This window comes from Acromyrmex echinatior, chromosome 18 (genome assembly GCF_024713525.1).
Source record: "Acromyrmex echinatior isolate Ae372 chromosome 18, ASM2471352v2, whole genome shotgun sequence".
Classification (NCBI taxonomy): domain Eukaryota; kingdom Metazoa; phylum Arthropoda; class Insecta; order Hymenoptera; family Formicidae; genus Acromyrmex; species Acromyrmex echinatior.
This window is the reverse complement of record NC_141869.1, coordinates 7,303,383-7,326,059: the sequence shown is the minus strand read 5'-3', so window position 1 is coordinate 7,326,059 and position 22,677 is coordinate 7,303,383. Positions and strand designations below refer to the sequence as shown.

Sequence of the window (22,677 nt, the reverse complement as noted above, 5' to 3'; positions counted from 1 at the left end):
GGCTGTTATTTTTTCCGATGTCAATTGATTCAAAATTCGACCCGATATACCGACCGTAAATTTATTAGCCGTACAGGCCACTAAATTTCACGCGAATCCATGATTGCCAACGGAAATTCGATTTCTCGAGCGATCATGCGAAACGCGGACGCATTAACAAATGACGTCGCGTTTTGCGAAATGATCGCCGCGACGCTTCTTACCGTCCCGTTGCAATCATAAAAGTTCAAAGAAAAATTGAATTGACATTTGTAATAGTAGTCTCTCAAGTAGAAGTCGGATTTATTACATATTTATTACACACATTGGTTTACCAAAGTTTGTGATCAATGATGAATGATCAATTAGAACTTTCCATCTAATGACACAGAAATTGAATAAAATGTATAATTTAAATAAAAAATAATACAAATTATAAGATTACACGACTCCAAACTTAAAATACTTAAAATACTTAAATAACTTTATAAATTAAAAAAATTTACATATCTTTGACCTAAACACTAAAAATATATTTTAACGATTTTTTTTTTATTTCACACTTTGCTTCGTCCGTTTCGCATTAATCATATTTGGGCACACTGCCTAAAGTTATAAGTGGCACGTACAAAAACAAAAACAGTAAGCGAATCGATCAATCATAGTCGAACATGTAAAGCAAAAATGTTTGTTTATTGCTTATGTTTTTCTACGTGCCACTAGCCTGACACTGTCAAGGTTAGTCAGACTTTTATTGAGAGTTCCTCGATACTAGTTTGCAGCCTCATGTCACGCCGTCTTACGAAACTAACGGAACTAGCTGGCTTACGCCAGAATTTCTTTCGTCGAGTATGAAAATTCATTGGGCAGCGCAACGAGAATCCGCGAACGAAGAGTCCTATCCCGCGGCAAAATATTAATTAGCGGATTTAAAATCGCGGAGGCGGAAGCGGACGTCTGCCAATCGAAGGAGGCTCGTACGCGGACTTTTTCTGCGCACTTGGACTTTTTCCTACGAAACGGAGAATCGCGTCGAATCTCTTTTCGATGGCCGTAGGCTAAACGATTCGACATATTTGCTTTCCATAGGATGTTTGTTCGTCTAGTAAAAAAAAAAAAAAAGAGAGACAGGGCAGCAGGATTCGGTTCGACTTGCATCGGATGTTCATTAACTCGTGACGTAGCCACGAGCTACGCTGCATAGCTACGTTTTTACTGGATATATGTTGTAGATGTCTTTCTTTTGCTCTATCTCTCTCTTTCTCTGCCTGCCGCACTTTAATTTTCATGCAGTCGAACGGAATTTATGTCGAAACGTCAACGGTAAGCTTATTCGCTTTTCAATCTTAGACAGAGTCGATGGACGATAGATGAGGGAAAGAAAGAAGGAGAGAATAACGTCGGATAAAAGAGCGATAGTAGGTCAGAAAGAAAAATCCGAGGCACTCGATCGACGTCGAGCGGCGGCTTTCTAATTGAGATCTGTCGGAAGGGGGCAAAGCGTCGGTTATCGTTTTCGTTACGAAAGAATTTATATCCGCGGCACTTTCTTAAGTGACTAAAGGGCAAAAATTAAAAAAAAAAAGCTCTCTTTAAAAAATAAGTTTTTTTCGATACGTATACCTGAGTCATAAAATATTTATAGATTTAAGGTCAGAAGATATCTGTAATAATGTAAGTGCAATGTTTCGCAATCTTCTTTCTGAAAATATATAATCAATAAAATAATATACAATGCAGCTGTGCTTTTTTAAAAACGGCACACGTGAAAATTTTATATAAAATGTCTATTAACCATCGCACAATATCACAGTAGCGTATTTTAGAAAATAGAGTTGAAAATATCTCAATAAAAGTTAAAAAAATTCGTTATAAAATGACTAATGTATTAATGCATACGGGATGTTGCCGGATTTTTCGTACAAATTTTGACAGTACATGTTCTATGAGTTGAAATAAGAAAAAAAATGTTATATAGATAAACATAGATCATTAAACGCTTTACTAAAAAGTTATAACAAAAATATAAAGGATAATTTTAAAGTAAAAGACAATTTTATTTAAAGATCTTTGCATAACATTTTTTTTCTTATTTTAGCTCATAGAATATATTCAAAGATTGTTACGGAAAACTGTTTTGTAGAGTTTATGCTTATCAAGTATAGTTATGTGCTTATCAAGTCTATAACCTTATATATCTATCGTTTATTCTGATTTATCATTTATAACTGATTTGTTCAGCTTAGATAGTTTTCAACTGCTCAGTTGATTTTCAGTGAAATTGAAAGAAACGATCTATTTCGAGATAAAGTCGCGTTATTCCGACTGATACAAAATAAAATTATGGTTGCTGGAAATTAGAAAAAACTAACATAAAAATTGTTTAAATTAATGTAATTAATAATCATCAGTGCAACTCTTTTAAATAAATTAGCTACAATATATTATACATGAAAATAATTTTTTACATCTTTTCATACATTTAACATACGGATATTAAAAAAGATCTTTGTATGCGTATGTGTGAGATAAATATTTATACAATATTTAATCCCGGAAAAATATAAAAAGCCAAATCACAAATTGTATTAAAAAGATGTTTGAGAAAAGGACAGAAAAAAGAAAAGAAAATATCACATCTCAGTATTAATAATTTTTTCTACTGTATTTTATATAGAAACAACAATTTATTTTTATTTCACATAAATATACGATGTACATCTTTTTCTTCAATCTTCTTCGTCCATCAGATAAAAACATCATGAAGGATCTTAAATAAAAATTTTATTATATTCTAAAAATATCAGTGTATTACTTCTTCTATAATTCCATTTTACTCTTTGTCCTTTTTATTGATTTGTTATAATTTATTTAAACAATAAACTCAAAGTTTTAATATTTTATACTCAATTTAATATTAAAATTGCATAAATAATATTACTGATATATTGTGATATTTGTACATAATTACGTTTCTTAAAAATCTATCTACATATGTTTTTTGGAATAAATATAAAAACTTACATTTTTATTAAATTTAGAGACAATTTTTCTTTAGTAAAGGAAACCATGTATATTATTCTGTATAATTTTTTATCAAGAATATTCTACCATTCATAAAATATTTATATTATTCTTTACATTTTTACATTTATACGAATTTACTCCATAAATTTCTGATTTCGAAATAATAAATATTCAGAGAATATAAAATATCGAAATGTATCCAAAATTATAAACATAATTAATTCTGATTCCTTTTCGCCTTTCCATTTTAAGATAACAAGATCTATGAGATATATCAGTAAAATTCTTATGTTCTTAATTTGATATACAGTTCTTAATTGTATACATATGTATCTACATGTAGTTATACATCTCATATAATATAATTCTCACTGATCTATCAGTTCAAATTAAAATAACATCTGATTCCTTTATAGACACGCAGTAATGGAAGTTGTAGACCAAATCGGAGATATGTTAAACTGTAAGATACAAATACATCCATATTAAAAAGATAATTCGAAGCAGTTAATATTTTAAAAACATTGTTATCTCACGTGTAAAATAATTACAAGCGATTGATTCCGGAAGAATTATACACAATAATAAAGAAGTTACTCACCTCATGGCTGCTCCACCGTTACCTCCACCTCTTCTTACCTTGCTTCGTTGCACTCACAAGTGTAACACTCACTCGCGAAGACACAGTTAATTATGACCGTACGCGCACGAGTCACAAAACTGCAACGATACTTGTTTTACGACGTTACGCTGGAGGAATAGTATGAAACATTTGCTCTGATGGATCACCGTCGCCTCGATACGAGTCATTAATCGCGAAGTTAATTAAACTCGCGGTCCGATATCTCCGTGATTTTAATAATCACGGGAAACAATCGTGTATGGGGTTCTGCGTATCGCGTAAATATTTATTTCTAAATTAGAGACCTTTGTAACAGAGCTTTGGCTACGAGCAATTTTGTCATAAATGCTACGAGAGAGAAAAATACAGCCTTGGCAAACAATATTAGGCATCTTAATTATTATTTCAAGTTTTAACTTAAAAATTAATTTATGGCATTTGCTGTTGAAATTATCCTTTGTTTCAAAACTTGTTAAACTTAGATATGCATAATACTGTAAACCAATAGGTAACAATAAAAAGATAAAAGAATTTTAGACAAATGAAAAAATGTAGATGCATATTTTTGGTCAAGACTGTGTGTGTGTGTGTGTGTGTGTGTGTGTGTGTGTGTGTGTATACATATATATAAATATCTTCCCCGTATACTACAATAATAGATAGTGAATTCGATTGGAGGCACTAGTGCGCACTGGTGCACATTAAAGCGGTTGTACACAAATCGACATAAAAATACATGTTTAATATAAATATATATTAAACCGCGAAATCCTCAATACACTTCATTCTGCTGTTACATAAAATATGTATTGGGCATTTTATTATTCAAGATATTTATATTTCATTTTTATACTCAAATTAGATCGTATATAACGACTTTAGTATGCACAACGCGCACTATTACGTCCAATTGAATCCGCTATCACTTTAATTTACACTGTTTCATTTTAAACTTTAATTAAGATTTTAGAGCGAGACTATATAAGTTAGAATGAGATAATATATATATATATATATATTCCTTTCTTTTATAAGATATTGACAAAATTGCTTGTGACGAAACTCTATTAGAATCTCTCTAATATAATCTAAATGACTATTATGTATGCTACAAAGAACGAGTTCCCTGAAATATCTAAATTATTATTATTATTGTAGAATAAGGGCCATGGCACACAAAAAATTTAAGTAGTAAGATGTAAGCAGTAAGAAAATTAACATGCTGGATTGTGATGGTTATTGCTCACGTTATGGCGTTATGGTCTCTACTGCGATTGGCTAATTCGCTTATTGCTTACGTTTTATTGCTTAAGTTTTTTTGTATGGCATGACTTAAACGCATACCGAATTCATATTATTTCATGCCTTGCACTTTATAGATTCGTAAGCAATATATAAGCGCGATGCATGTTTCCCGTTACTTGCACTACTCGATTTAGCGACTTGTGTGGATGGAAAGAACAATTTGGCCAAAGTATCTAAAAATTTAGGTAGATACAGATCTAAAATAACTTTGCTGGATCATAAAAAAATAAATAATTTATATAAGAATTTCAAGCACGATGAGCAATGTTACAAAAGTTTTGACATTCTAATGTAAACCAATTTGAATGTCCTTACATGTACTGAGAAAAGAAATGGTTTTGACTAAATTTGACTAAATTAATTTGATTGCCTTTATTTCATTTATTACTTTTATTAGAGAATATATTAACTTAAATACATATATTCTTCATCGAAAGAAATACAGACGAATTAAATTAATTTAGTCAGATAAACAATTTTTTTTTCTTAGCGTACATAATTATTTTGATGGTCTAACAAAATTATTTTCACACACAGATCTGTATCTAGTTAATTTTTAAATACAACAAAACCGTTCTTTCATCGTGTTACTTTGATCTAGAAACAGCAAGTATTACTTAAACCGACAGAAATATATCGAAGCGTGACGTGAAATACGCTAGAATTCGAGTACAAGCGAAGAAACAGTCGTAGTTCCATTACCTTGATGTTTTCTTCGAGCGAATTACACGACATCCGATTCGACGAGCAATCGTCGTTTTACTATGTTAATAAATCAATCGAGAATTAATTAATGCGCCGCTAATCGCTAATTGTGCGTACGGATTGCGCTTCGAGGGATAATAACTCGCGACGACACGCGGCTGGAGATACTACTGCCTGCCAGTTCGTATCTCGGTGAATGAGAATTGTAGCGTGTCGAGACACGCATCACCGGCGAGTTGTGTGCGTAAACACAAAAAAAAAGTATCCAAGTGTCGCGTTTCGTACCAGTTGCTACGAAATATTTAATATTACAAAATAAATGTGTACACCAAATTATTCCGTTCTTTGTATTTCGCACTAATTTTGATGAATGAGCTATTATCATATATGTTGCGCTTTGATTTGAAAATTCATCAGTACCGCCCGAGATAACAATTAATCCCGATTGAGAGAGAGAAATGTGATTAGTAATATATTATTAATAATAATATAAATAATATTATGTATAAAATATTTAATTTTTAATAAAAATCCTTCAATAAAAATTCAGCTGATGAAGTTAATAAAAATTCAGTTGATATTCTGTATGAAAAAATTATTAAGTCTAATGATTATTTAAAGGCTAAAATTTAATATCGTTCTGAATTGAAAAAATATTTATGCATATTAATAATATACATGTTGTTGTTACTCTTTTTAAAAAATTCACATTTCGAGAGGAATGAAATTGTATATTTTAATAAGTAAATCAAGAAAATTAAATTGGATTGCCGCAAGAAATATAACGACTCTCCTTCTTAATTTATTAAAATCGCACAATTTCATTCCTCTCAGAACGTACGAGATTTGCGCAGAAAAATAACTTAATATAATATAATTTAATTTTTGTTTTTGTACTATGTCAAATAAAAAAATAAATTAAATAGAAATTAGCTTTGGTCTTCGGTATTTAATTTAATATTACTCTTTTCATAATTCTTTTAAATATAATACTTAATCAACTAATTAAATTTTAATTAAAAAATTAAATAATTTACATGTCACAACGATAGAGTAATCAGCTTATCGACATCAGCTGATCACGATAACCTGCACGCGAGAAACTAAAAGAAAGTCAGCTGAGCAGTAGAAACTAATATCTTTTAAGATATTTAAATTAATACTATACAATAGATTAGTACACGTATAATACAGTTTACTTAGCACGTGAACTGAATTCAATAACTTTAATCAATTTTAAATTAAAAAATTATCATAAATTCAACATTTTTATATTCGATCTAATTAATCTCGAGCTATACTATTGAAATACTAAGAGAGAGGGGGAAGGAGAGAGAGAGAGAGAGAAAGATAAAAAGTTGTAAACTTCCTGTATATAAATTAACATCCAAGCTGCGCTGCATTAAAACTAATATAAGAATATTTTTATTTTCACTAAAATATATTTCTTTACACATTCTCTCTCATTTTCATCTTCTTTTTACTTCTGACGTAAAAATTAATAAGCTGTTATCATAGATTGAGGTACAAGTGATTACATTTAACGTTAAACGTGCTATATGCAGATCCGGAAAAATATCACAGTTAATTAAGTTACTTGACAAGATTTCATCATCACTATTCGAAAATAAGAAACGCTCGTATACATTTCAATGTTAAAATCACGTACCACGTTCCCCGATTTGATCTCGTCAAATGTATCGATGACACCAGCAGCGACAGACACAGCTCTCTTCGGTCGCATTTTGCCAACTGCCGTATCACGCGGTCGATTCGATCAATCAAGGCCGACAACAAGGAAAAAGGGATACAGAATGCAGAACGCAGCCCGCCCTGCGTCATGATTTCCCTTCGTTGTGGCGTTGCGATGCGACGCGGCGTATGCCGGATGCGATCCGCGCGTCGGAATGAAATTATTTCTGTTACCGGCGGGCGCATACCGCGAATTAATAATTCCCAATTATCTCGAATCGATGTATTTAGCAAAATTACCTAAATCGTTACATCCGCCCAACAACATAATGCGGGAGCTGAAAATGAAACTCCGCGGACACGGCCGCCCGACGGCCGTGCAGGAATTAACTCGCGCACGAATTACCGATACTATACCGCCATATGTCCGGGCTTTAACGAGGATTAGACTTTTCCGAAACTCCGACTTTGTTGACGGCGACGAAAGGCGACGATAATTGTCTTGACTAAAAATAAGATCCGCGTTTATTTCGCATTTAAATCGCGTGCTTCTATTCATTCGTAAAAATTCACCTTTATTGCTCCGCTCAAACACAATTTTTGAATTCGATCTGATTTTATTACTATTTAATACACAATCCTAGCTATAAAAAAAGTATTGGATACCAGATAAATTAAAAAAATATTGGATATCAATATTTTTTTAATTTATCTGGAATTCTTTTATCTATTGGTCACCAGTATTATACGTACAAATTTGTTTTATAAAAAATTTTGAAACAAAGGATAATTTACAGCAAACGCCGCAAATCAACAAGTTGAAATTGTAAATAATGATTAATAAGATGCACAATGTTTTTGGCCGAGGCCGAAATACTAATAATATAAAAAAATATAATATAAACAATTTTCCATTGTTTTAACGCGTGTTTTTTTCTCATTGCGAGGGGACATAGAATTCTCAGAATAAATTATCTACATATCTATCGATCTGTAATTTATCCAGCATTATACGCGACCTTTTTAAATGGGGACATAATACTACTACTCAACGCGCACCCTTGCTTTGTTTCGACAAACAAGGTCCTCGAAATAACCCACCTGACTTTTTCTCATTTCGAGAATCACGGCGGGTCGAGAGGAGTACAATCTCCCTCTCCCACTTTCGCTCCTACTCGTTCGATGTGTCGCTGGGACACGCGTAATGACAGCCACCGAGGCGAATTAGACCCGGTGGGCGTAAAGGTGGGCGCAATACAATATAATATTCTGAGCGATATAAAATTACGGATAATTGCTTGATTGGCTTCGGCAGATGGATGTAATTTAGAATATCCGCCGCTTGCGCGCGCCCGCCGCCGACTAATCAATTACGAAATGTTTCGAGGGCCGACCACGGCTAATAAGATTTACGATTGGACGAGATCGGTTCCCTCTTTCGATCGTTTCCTCCGTTTCTCCATCATCCCTCTCTCGTTGATCCCCCTCTTGGCATATATCCGTTTCGTAAATTACGGGGTTTGTGTATACGCGGCTAAACAGCTGCAACGCGGTCTCGCCAATCTCGCTTCCTTGGCGCATTTGCGGTTAACGACTTTAAACCCAGTTTCGGACGGAACGATATTTCTAACGCGTTGTTTCTAACGAGCGCCGCGTTTCGCCGCGAAACCTTCACGCCGAGATTGCGGCAGGTAAAGACGGTTTTGGACTATATCCGACAAAATGCATAAAGGATTGACAAGATGATTCTCATTGAATGAGAACGTCGAGATAATAGCCCGGCATTATTAGTATTCTACATTTAACGTTAAAAATATGAATGACTAAATACTGAGTCCAACATCGCACGCGACATAAATAAACCCTAAAATTCGATGATGACAATTAACGCCAGATGGCGGAGATGCCTTTCTTCTATCTAAATTCTATATAAATCATCCTTCTATTCATCCGTCCAATTTTTGAATATATCAATTCAGCTTGCAATCGGATTTTTATTAAGGTAACGACTAAACGGTAAGTTGAAGCCAACTAGAGAATGAGATATTATCTTTTTAGTAACGAACACGTCACTCTATATGCAAGATGATGTCGAGCTAATGGATAAAAAGAGGCGCAAGAAAAAAGAAATTGTTTGCAATCTACATAATTCTCGCCTGTGCAAATACGAGTTAATAAATCTCCGTTGGAGAAAACCGCAAGAGGCTGTATATCGGTATCGTTTACACGAGAGTTAAGACAGGCGAATGCCGCGGGCGATCGCTATTTCTCACCGAGGAAACGCGGCTCGCCGGAGATACATCGGCCGCGAAGTGGCTCGTCCGAGTCTCAATTAGCGTTACATTTCGGTGCGGGCGGCCCCGGCATAAGGCAATAATCGTTCGCGTGTAAACCGATATCTATTCCTCGCAGCGCGTGCACGAACGCATCGTTGTTCGCGCGCGAGGAACCGGGGAGAGGTGACGAGAGAGGGTTGAATGCAACTCGCGTGCCCGCGAGAGGGTGAGAACGGATCGCGTATATCCGGTTCTGCTCGCATTCGCGATGGAGTCCGCGTATCGGAGGGGATGATGGAGGATGATTCCGCCGAAACGCGAAGCACCCTGAGCACCCCAAACTCCGTTAAAACGCTCCGCTACTCGTGTTTAGATATCGTTAAACCGCATTTTCAACACTGCCATTATGTAAAGCACGTGGCGGAGGCCGATAAGTCGAACAATGGGCTCGACGCGAGCGCGGGGACGGAGGTGTGACGGGGAGAGGGTTAAGGACTTTCCGATCGTCCATCCTGAGTCGATCGATCGATCGATCGACGAATCTTCTTCGCTTCTTTCTTCTCTTGCCTCTTCATGTCCCTTGGAATCGACTTATCTTGCCGGGCGCGAACTTCGTCATCGGCGGCGAACTCGCGGAACTTGTCGGCGAAGCTCGTACCTTAATTATGCTATCCAGGTACTAAGTGTAATTAGTGTCCCATTGAAAATAAAATAAAACTTTTATTTTCTCCCCCCCCCCCTCCCCCCCTCTCGCTCTCATTTTTTCCTTCGTTTTTTTCTTTATGCGCCAGAAGCGTGCTGCAATTAAAGTATGTTCGAACAAGAGGTTGAGAGAGCAGGGAAAAAAAGAGAAAGAAGAGAGAGAGAGAGAGGGAGAGAGAAGGGGGGACAGTTAGGCGTATGACGTTACGCACCGTACAAAATAATACTTTTTATTGCCACGATCTTTACGATCTGTAGCGTATCGAGTATAAAGAAGATAATAAAAAAAGACGCGTGCGCATACTCACAGATAATAGTCGGTATTATACATGCGTTGCTCAACTGCAACGCCATTTCTACGGCCGACTTTTTTTACGATCTCCTTTTTTTTTTTTAGAACGCGTGCGCTCGCGTTCGATTCGCAATCAAACTCCTGGTAGTTTCACGAACTACATGCAATCATTGCAATAATCAATTTCTCTACAATTTGTATTTTTCACGGCGGAAAGACGAGAGGTAATATTTCTTAGAAAAACCACAGCCATTTTTCCTTCCCGATTATACACTGTATGATATAAGAATGCGTAATGATATGTAAAATGATATGAATAATATATGTGTGTAAAAATTGCACAATTTATATAGTGGAAACATAAAATGATTTTTTTTTTTACAAAAAATTGCGTTTTTATAAAAATTAATTCTTTTACCTTTAATTGTGTCAACGTACCCTGAATTTTTGTAATATTATGTAATATAATAGCAATATATTACACATATTTTTACGTTCATACTTCGTACACGTCAACAACATAGCTTAAGAAAAATTCTTAAATCAAAATAACGTAGATATTGAACGAGTTTGACGATAAATAACAAAAATGAATTATATAATTTTTTTTCAGCGCTGATAATTTTTTTTTTTTTACTGCAAACAACCAAAATTTTGCTCGGTTTTTTCCTCTAAAGAGTAAAAAAAAGAAACGTTTTTTGTCTTTAGTGTAATTGGGGTTGAAACATATATTACAAACATATATTAGCAGTCGGTCAATTTTAAGCGAAACTCGGGACTTTTGTGAAATGCGCGCGGAGTGAAAAGGGTGGGAACGATAGGGAACTTGGTCGTAGCCGTGAAAAGCGCGCTTTTCGTCGCGCCCGATAAACTTGGCGGGCGTTAATTGTGCACGCGCAAACTCAAATTTCATCGCGCGCTGCACAGAACGATCGTCTCTGTCTCACTCGCGCTCGCCCACGCGAGAGAATACGATTTCTATGGCGAAGTTGAAGTCGCGCTTTTTCACGTCGTTTCGCGAAACGACGAAGGAGAAGGGTAGAACGTGCGAGAGGGTGGGCGGGGGAGATGGAAGAGGGTGCAGACGCTCCCTTTCACCGCCACGCACAAAACTCCCAGCTGCCTCCGCGTACGTGCAACACACACACATATACGCGTGAGTTTGTTCTACATACATCTCTCTGTAAAATACGTACAGGGTGTCTCACTGCACCGTCTTTCAATTAATACTCTTGGTGTTTGAAGGCAATATTTGCTTATTTTTCATCTCAATCGTCGCTATTAATTGCCTCAGCAATTAAGAATAATGCATTCCCGATGCTACACTGAGAGAAAAATTTTTGATATATATAACTATTATATAATTGCATGTTACTATAATTATGATCGTTACTGTTATAATGTTGGTAATAACTATACGTATGGTTATACTAACAAATATAATGCATAATTGGCAATCCCAAAATGACTTAATCACAGTTATTATCTACCATAAAAATGGCTGCAGTTGTAATAATTTATAGTCTTTTTTGGGATAATCACATAAAATATGGTTAGTTTAAAAATGATTGTAAATTACAGTTAAATTACAGTAACCATTTTTATAGTAATGATAACTATAGCCACTTTCGATTGTCAACCATTACCTATATATTTGTTGATGAAACTATATATATATAGTTATTAATATAATAACATTGTAACAGTAATCATCATAATTATAGTAACACATAGTTGTAGTTACAGATACCAAAATTTGTCTCTCACAATCAATATACAAAAATAAAATCCCCAGCGATAATCTAAGATTGCAGAAAGTATAAAACCTTGTGCAGAGCTCGAAACTCCCAGAACTCTGGTTCTCTGGCTTAAGACGTCAACTCTGAATTGTTTGCGATTACTACTGATAGCCGACGAGCAAGATAGCCGCGACAGTCGTCATTTTCCTCAACTCAACTCTCACTTCTCAGATCGGGAAAGGCCAGATCGCCAGGACACCCCGTATACTCGCACACAGAAGGATACAGCCGGACGCGTACGTCTATATTCCGGATATAAATTGTGGCAGAAGCGTACGGGGTCGGTATAAGTATAGTTACGATAAATCAGGCATATCGACGTCCGGCATAGAATTGCAAATGAGCCCCTGCCATCTTTAAAATAAAAAGTTATAACTGCGCGCGCTCGCTCGCTCTCGCTCGCCCGATCAGCCTCCGCTCGCTCGCTCGCTCGCTCGCGAGTGCACGCCGCGCCGCGCCGCGCCGCGCCGCGCCGGTGGAGATAGTCGGCAGACTTCCATGTGAGCGTACGTATAATGCATACAATCTCCGGGCAAGCAAGGAGAAAGAACTTAAAATGAATAATGTATCGTATATTTAATTCTATACATAAGTACCCGTGCGCTGCTGCTGCTGCTGCTGCGTGTATTCGTGTGCGCGCGCGGTCTCTATACATACACGTAGTACGTGTATCTGAAAACGTTAGCATTTCTTCTCTTTTCTCTCCTTTCCTCTGTGCGTCCATCTGTCCATCTGTCTCTTTCGCACGCACTCTGGCCTCTCTTTCATTTTCTTCTCCTCTTTTTCTCCGTATACGGAGAATCTATCTATTCGCCGCGCTCCACGCCTCGATCTCCCGTTTCCTTCTCGCGCGCTCGCGCGCTCGTGCGTTCGCGGAATCGCGCGGCGCGGCGCGGGCGGATGTGAGATGGAAACGAGAGACCGAGAGAGTTACTGCCGTTGAGTTACTACGGCAAAGAATGAAGTAGCGTATTTTCTATGCCTCGTGACGAATCGACTTTCCAGCCCCGGCCGGCGCGGCGCGGCGCGACGACCAGAGAACGAAACAAAAATACTTCTCGTCGGGCCGGGGCGCGCCCCGACGAGAGAAATAACAGCCCGGTCGGGAATAACTATCATTAAATTATTATCGATCGATAAGCTCCACGTTACCGCTGGTCAGGTCGTGGCTTTTTTCTAATCTGCCAGATGTAGTTGAGCGTCGATGGAAAGGCGAGGGCAGAAAGCGGTGGATTGGTGGTGGTGGGCGTGAGGGAGTAAGAGTAAGAGCGAGGAAGAGAGAGAGAGAGAGAGAGAGACGGAGAAATACAATTATTAGTGATCATATTAGCGTTTTATATCAATTCCTTGAAACGCGCGAGAAAACAAGCAGTGCTACTTTACGACGACTCCAAAGAGGGAAGAGGAGGATGTATACGCGTGTATATATATATATATATATATATATATATCGATGAGATATCTGTCCTATTTTGTTCTCAAGTGAATGATATTGATTGTGTTGCCTCCGAGGTATTAATATAATACAATTGTACAGCAGTAACGTTTCATTAGCATTTATATAACGTCGCTCGGCATTAGTAAGTTTTGAATAATAAACACGCATGAAAATTAAATTGTTAGACGAAATAAGCGACGCATAAACTTTAGGATAATGGAATATACCTTTATCCAAAGTATATTTTCCCTGCATTTTATTTTAATCAAAATTTAATTCCCGTCTCGATTGTCAAAATATTTAATAATGCAGATAAATAAAATCGATTACATATCTGAAGTCCGCAAGAATCCGCGATTTAAATCTAGGACGCTCTGTATATGCCGGTGCGAGAAGTAGGGCAGGAAGATGTAAGAAATAGATATATAATTTAAAAATAGAGTATAACAAGTTGCACAGCCTAATAATTTATTAGTACCATCTCTCGTATCAAGATATTTATGCATACTTGAGAAAAAACTCGATCGACCAGTACAGCAAGTACACAGATAAAAATCTGACAATAATTATCAAGCATTGAGTGAAATAATTAAATATGTTTGATTAATACAAGAAAAAATAATTTTCTAAATATTTACTAAGTATTATCAAGTGTAATAATAATCATTTGATAATAAATATTAAATATTTGAAAAAATAAAATTATTTTTAGTTATATTAATCGAACATGCGATTGAAATTATTTCACTCAACGTTTTTGATATCTACGACTCTTTTGTCCAGTGCATAATCATGCGAGTATAAATTTTCGACGTCCCGTGTAATTAAAATTGGGAGAAAGGTAAAAGTGAGAAACTGGAGGAGAAGAAATTGTATCGATTTCTTTTTTTCTCGGTCGCGGCCTTTCCGGAAAATTATCATCCACGGCGGCTTCGATCGTCGCGTTGACAGGCGATCTTTAATTAGAATTGAACTTGATTGACCGGCTTTGTCGACACCCGAGACCGTAGAACACGATCCAACAAGCTACAACGGCACGAAAGAACGTTCGTGTAAGTGCGTGAGTGTACGTTCGGCTCATGTGGGCGTGTATACGTTCCGTCGTTGTGTGCACGCGAGTTTGTGTGTGCGCACGTTACAGCGCGACTCGGCTATAGTTACCGCAATAAACCACTATACGGTTTATTAATAATGCCATACGGTTCGATGTTTTATGGTCATATCACGAGTACTCGGCCATATTCTTGCACAATACTTTTATTCTCGTAATAAGAAAAATATGCCAGCTGCGGCTCTCACTGATTTCAGTGATTTCCAGAACCCTTGAGCCAAACGATTAATCAGTCGCTTAGGGGGGAAAATGTCAAGAGCGTTAAAAGAAACGATGTAATACGTTGTTTCAAAGAGATAAGAAATATCTACGTAAAAATATCGGAAAATTAAATAATTACATTATTATAGTGTGCCTCTCAATGCTAGTCAAGTTCTGTTAATTACACCGTCAAGAATGTTTGCAGTTAATTAAATGAAAAGATTATATTATCTACTTGCAACCTTAATCCATTAAAATCTTTTAATTTTTAATTATAATATTAAATAATTTACGACTTCACTTAAATATTATCAGAGAAGAAAAGATTATAATTTTACAGAGAAAAATTCTGACGTCACCTTGTAATAAAAAAAAAATGATTAAAAAATGGAGCTCGAATATTCAATAATAATGATATTAATGTTTACAAAGTTACAGGCTTATGTTTGCCGATTGGCAGAAAAATCAGTAGATGGAGAAAAAGAGAAGGAAAAAGAGAACGACAAAAGAAAGAGAGAGAGAGAGAGAGAGAGAGAGAGAAAAAGCGAAAGATCGATACGGAATCACGTGCGTGCTAAAGAGGCGATCTTACTTGCGGAGAGCGCGAATAATCGATGCTCGTTTCACCGGCGACTTTATCCATTCGACGATCTTCGGCGATAACGATCGACGAGGATGTTCGCCGGTAACGTCGACGACGGTATCGATTGAGAACCGCTGCGTTTTATATAGCACGTACGAAGCGGAGCGGCGACGACGAGCAAGTTCCGCTCGGCTCAGCTCGGCTTGGCACGTGACGTAACAATATAAATAACGAGCCAAACGACTAATAAAACAAATTCCCCGCTTAATCTTATCGTTTACAATAAATATTGATATGAAAGTTAGGTTGCGCTATCGAATACCGCGACCGCAATATTATACGCGCGCGCGATTACAGATTAAAATAATAATAATTCATCTAATCTTCCCGTCCAACGCATGAGAGGAAGCAGAATGCGAGCGATATGAAATCGAGACGAAGAGATGAGCGCGATCATAAAATCATTGTAATCTTATCTTAACAAAATTATTGCGTAATTAGATTGCGTACTGGCGCAGTACCGCGAACTGTACCAAAAAATCATTGCTGCAAAGTTTGCTCGAAATCCATCGCGATTTTCCCTCGGAGCTTTCGATGGATTACGGATCTGCTAGGCACATCAGAGAAAGGTTTCTTCGATCGAATAAAAAAATTTATTTTAATAAGTGATGTTCAAATAAAAAAAATTACATTTTTTAAATCAAAGAAATTTTTTCTTTAACCCTATAGTAAAGAAAACAGTTTTTTGAATCGAAGAAATCTTTTTCTCGACATACAGTTTTTCATTTCCTGATTAACTAGTGATTAATTTGTGATTTAGACTTAATCGTACTTAATCTGATAGTGTAATAAGTGCTTTTTTTTTAAAGCTATGACTAATCACTAAATTGATCATCTTATACTTACTTGCTAATTTTAAGAGTTACTTCATTATTAGTTTAGTGATTAATCATTTTAATTAAAAATTATATTTTTTTACACTAAAAAAGTATTTAAAATTTCTTTATTTGAGAAAAATATTTATTTTATTAAAATAAATATTTATTTAAATACAGTAAAATAAAACTTTATTCCAAGCAAATAATCCAATTTATTTTATTTTTTACAATTAATAAAATATATTTCACAGAAATATATATTTCGTCATCACAATCAAATTTATTTATAACTATAATAATTATATAAATATCAAAGAACATCTCGTAAATAACATTTGCTTCGCAATACTTCGATATTTTCCTCTCAGTGTAGCTATGGTTAATCACTAAACTGATGAATTCGTAATACTGATGAATTTGTAATACTTTTAAAGTTATTTATACAAATCCATCAGTTTAATAATTAACTATGGCAAGAAAAATACAATTTTTAATAAAAAAAATTATACAATATTTTTCTAATTATAGTTAATCACTAAAGTGATTTTACAGTATGATTTTGTAATAACTTCAAAATTGTCACTATAACACTATCAGTTTAATAATTTAATCATATACGGAAAGAATTATTTTGCAGAAATACTTAAAAATTTAGCTAAATTTAGATCTGACAATAATTTGGTTGGATCATGAAACTAACTATACATAGAACGCTCAATAAGCTGATTGTTAGAAGCTTTATAGTATTATTCATCATGCTTGAAATTTCTACGTAAATATTTTCATGGTCTAAAAATTATTTTCAGTTCTAGCTAAATTTTTAGATATCGTTCTTTCTATGTAACTAGTAAAATATAATTTGTATGTTATCGTCATCAGGTTAAATCTAACCACAGTTAAGTTAACCAGAAAAATGAAAAATCGATTTGAATCTTAGTTTGTAATCGCGATTTTATGGAACTCACCCTCCTGATATATATTAATTTTACAAATAACTTTTCAGATTTTTAAGAATCAATTGCAATTTTTAGTACCAATTTACGTTTGATTTTATCAACCGCTATTTTTGTGCGACTTTTATCTTCGTATGATGAATCACGAGAGACTTTATTTTCAGAAACTTCAAACTTTTCACGCTAGATTTGTTGCTGTTTTTTAGAGGCACGATTATTTCAGCTCCGTTCGGCGATGTGACTTTTCAAGGCTCCGATTTTCATTCGGCTCCTCGCAAAATAAGCTGCGAGCCGCTGGCGGGATTACGAAAAAGGAAGGAAAATAATAATACGTATTAGAAACCCGAGCTCAAGCATGGCGGGTGGTTATGTTGCAGTCCACGCCGATAACCGACGAAAGGATTCGGCGCGAGGTTGCGTTGTGTGCGCTCCGCGGTTCCGCGGTATTATTTTCAAACGGTTAATTATCCGCCATAGTGAAATTACGCTATTACATGATAATTACATCGACTCAGTCGGGTACGTACGTACGGTCCGGCCGCGAGCGAGCGCGAGAATGTCGTTTCACGCCGGACTCACCTTGATGGATATATTTTCCATTCTAAGACGCGTCATTGATTATAGTAATCTTCGCTATACAACGAATTTCGTGTTCCCGCCGTTTTGTTTTTACATTGCGCGACACATACCTCGCCGTTGTCGACGAACTTATGCTTGTAACAGTAATGTCGTGTCTGCGAATATTATTACACATATCATGTAGCGCATACGCACACGCACACGCACACCACATACATATGTCCGGCCAGTGGATGTCATAATAATCATCCGACGTCACTACGTCGTAGAGATTTACAAGATCGACAATGATCGAACGGTATATAAAATGCGAGATCGTTACGATTGGATTAGAGGACAATCATAGCTTAAAAACAAACAGCCTCATCCAGCAAGGTCCAAATAGCGGAGAAAGCGAACGCACTGTTTTCTCATCAATATTTGATATTTTCCTCGACGTTGCATCTCACCGTTCGAAGCTTCCTCGTAACATATTGTATCGCTCTCTTGAGACTGTTGACGATTTAAGAGTTAAATGATACGTCATGAGATGAACGGCCGTTCTCTCAATCGGCTTTCCCTAACTGATCATTTTTATCGGAGCGGAGAGGGATACGCGGAGGAGAGCGCTGCGCGCACTGCGTTATGTACGACGTAGATATATAGTTCAATGTCGAGGATGCATCGTTTCGTTTCGTCTCGTCTCGTCTCGTCTCGTCTCGTCTCGCGAACGAACGGACGGACGAGCGAGTTAACGGCGTTCGTAGGTGGGAGCTCGAGAAAAGAAAAAAAATGCGACGAGCGGAGGCTCAAGGATAATCTACGGGCGCGAGCTCGGTTGAGCGCCGCTGCATTAATAATATACGATACCCGTAATGGCATCGGGCGTATACGAACGTATATATTGTATAATAACTTCCAAGGCCTTATAAACGTTTATTATTTACCGCGTAACGTAATGGCAAGCAGGCCTCCGCTTCTCTCTGTCTCCCTCCTTCTCTCTCGGCCCTCTCGCGCTCATTCACTCTCTCGCTTCATCTCGAAGCGTTATTAAAAATAATACTATAACACATACATACACCACACACTCACGCTCTCTCTCGCTCTCTCTCTCTCTCTCGCTCTTTCCTCCCTTCTACTCTTTTCTTTTCTCGAGATGAGAGAAATTACCAGCGGCCGAATTTTCGGCGTGTAAACAGCCTGCATTTCGGCTTTACCTCCTTTTGAATAATTATCGAAAGTGCATGCAAGTACTTTCTTGCAGTTTTGTAATGCGTTGTATCTTCATACTGTAATTCACATATTTCATTTAAATTGTAGCAGGAACATATGAGAACCTACTATCTTTAAAACCTACTAAAATTTATTCTCATTTTCTTTAAAAATTGTTCAAGTTCAATTTATATTCTTAATTTAAGGCTGTGTGTGTGTTTGAAAAATATAATAATAATAATAATATATATATTAGGTGTTGGAATTAATTCGTAGCGTTTTTTAATGAAAGAATGTTATTTATTTCACATGAGCATTAAAAAATACATTAATGAAAGTACTTCCCATCACTTGTAAAACGCTACGAATTAATTCCAACACCTAATATATACATCATAAATAAAATATTGATAGAAATTATCGCTTCTAAATCCTGTTCGATATAAACACACATTAAATTTTTTTTCAGAAAACATTATTTTTTAAAATTATTTTCAGGATCACCAATATCCATATGTTTTAGTTACGAATTTGAGAAAAAAAGCGTGATTTACTACTTATTTAACCTGCTATATTGTATATTAAATGTATCATAAATTATTATTTATATATTATATACAAGATGTAGTATGTTTATACATATGTATAGTGGAGTAATACATAAATTATACACGCTGAAACGTCGCATTAATTTTTAATGCGCATAAATGAACGCAAAGAGAACAGGTCGGCTCTCAACCATTTTCTTCTAAGTGATTAGAGACGTAACGCCGAAAAAATACCGAGACAAAAGGAAAATATTTCAAAAGAAGACGGCTTATTTCATCCTTCTAGAGGTATTCAGAGAGGTCTCATCATTCATCGAGCAGAAATTTATTTCGAGCCTCGGACAAGTAGAATAAGTGTCTTATTGCCCGCTTCCTTGGCTCCGAGAAAGGAAATTCCGAAAAAAGAAATCGTTACGTTTACAGAGCCGCGCCCATAAGTAACACAACATAGCTCAATATAGATGTAGCTGTATATTTTGTGTCTATATATATTGTATGTAAATATATATATATATATATATATATATATATATATTAAATAGCGATAAGAAAACCTAACACCGATATAGATAACTTGAAACTCTAATGCGAGCCAACTTAATGTCAAAGCGAATTTTATTTGTAATTTTATTACATTAAAAATGAAAGGAACGGCTAGTTCCGAGAATGCTTACAGAATCCAACTCATTAGCGATTTATAAAGAGATCGTAAGACCAACAAGACGCGTAAGCTAGATTTAAGTGCACTATAGTTCAGATACTATAGTTCGCGCAGACATCCAAGTAAGACATCAAGGAATGCAACATTTCAATCCTAGAAAGCTATCAATATTGAATGAGACAATACTGTTATTGATATGTAAATACATATCGAAGGAAACAGCGCAATTAATATAACACAAAATTTTTATACATTTCGCACGAAATGATAAAATATTTATAATATATCTAACTAGACCTTTATAAACCTTTATAAATAATCTAATTATTAAAAAATTAAAAGAAAATAGTATACGGCAAACAAGAGTCTAGTGCAGTTAGTGAAAAGTAAAATTAAATCAGTTATTTAGAAATAAATAGACTTGCAAATGTTTCGACTCTTTTTCGGACCATTCTTAGTGAAAACTATCATAATTTATGAATCAAATTGTATTTAAGCTCTAAATATAAATTAAAATTAATTCTAAGAATAAAGAATGAGTATACACACTGATTATAATGCCTAATTATTAACTCAACTGAAAGAAAAAAAAAATATATTATCAAATTCAATCCTGTTGATCTCTTAAGACACAGTCTACACTGAAAAAAATGTTTTATAAACCAACAAGAAGTACTAACAAAATAATTATATGAATCAGAATCCTGATTAATTAAATTTCTAGTTATCTCGACTAGAAGGTTTGATAGATTAATTATAAATGTCTGATTTATATCTTTCTGATTAAATTTACAAAAATTCAAATTAATGCATAACATGACTTTTCCTGTGAGCTCAATAACCTTGCTTATTTGCACGTCAAACTTAAGTTAATTTCCATTTCTAATGACGCAGATACAAAAACTTAATTCTATAATCTTTCTTCTACTGAGAAAAATTTTTTGTATTTGTAAATATTACTATAATTATGATTATCAAATATATATTATGTAATTGACAACCTCTTAAAAAATGATTAATTATAATCACTATTATTAAGAATGATTGCAGTTATTATAATTTAATTATAATTTATAGTCCTTTTTTTAGGGACAGTCATATGACACACGCGCGCGCGCACGCACACACACACACATACACATGTGGTCCAAAAAATTATATAATTGTAATTATTTTTGTGATAACAATAACATAATGATAGTTTTCGATTACCAACTATACATATTTTTTAATGAAACTATACACGTAGTTATATTATATTACTAACATTATAGCAATCATAATTATAATTATAGTAATAATTACAAGTACCGAAAATTTTTCTCTCAGCGTGACATTCAATGAGTGAAAGACAGAATGACATCTGAGTACCACATGTATCATCAAATAGAAAACAGTTTCATTTTGTACGATAGCGATCTAGAAATTAAATAAAATAAAATAAAATAAAATTTAAAAGAGATAAAAATTTTTGAAAATATGTTTTCAGTACTTTTGGCTTAGCCTTTGCAAAGGTTGCGAAACGAGCATTTTGGATACACGCGTTCATAGGCTTCGACTATATCGTACCGTTGAATCATTAACGTCGAGTTAATCTCGGCAGCATGTTTAGTACAGAAGAGATCGCTTAATATTTCGCGAGTTTCGTGATCCGTGGTATATTAAACGTCGAGCAAGTCCGAAATATCTGCGAAGAATCGCGGCGCACGGCACTCGTTCGCCGCGCGCGCGGCCAGCAATGCAAAAAACGTGGACATCGAAGAATAAGTTCGTTGACTTGCCGCGATTAATTCAAACATTTTTTTCTGTCGCATTGGAAATTGATCTGATCGCGCGCCGGCGATTATGAGACTTTGTCTAAGTCCAAATTCACGGACACGCGTATTTAAACTGCTCGTTCGGACGTTGATTTTCATAGCGCGAACCTCAATTCCATTCGCGCCTCATCCATCTTACATTCATTCCCTGAAAGTATAATAAATCAAGATTAATAATTAATACGTGCAAGAACCGACTGAGCCAGTTTTTACAAGATTATTGCAAATTTGTTTCGTAATGAGCTTTCATTAAACCACAAATCATGTTAACTCGTTCTTTCTTTTTTTTCTCTTAAGGAAATATATATTCAAAACTCA

The 22,677-nt window shown here is 35.3% G+C and overlaps 1 protein-coding gene across 2 annotated transcripts in view; it reads right to left on the bottom strand.

Annotated features, from left to right (window-relative positions):
* LOC105144778 (protein bric-a-brac 1) overlaps positions 1-22,677 on the bottom strand; it is a 336,295-nt gene that overhangs the window by 188,328 nt on the left and 125,290 nt on the right. The gene's annotated exons all lie outside the window — the stretch shown is intronic.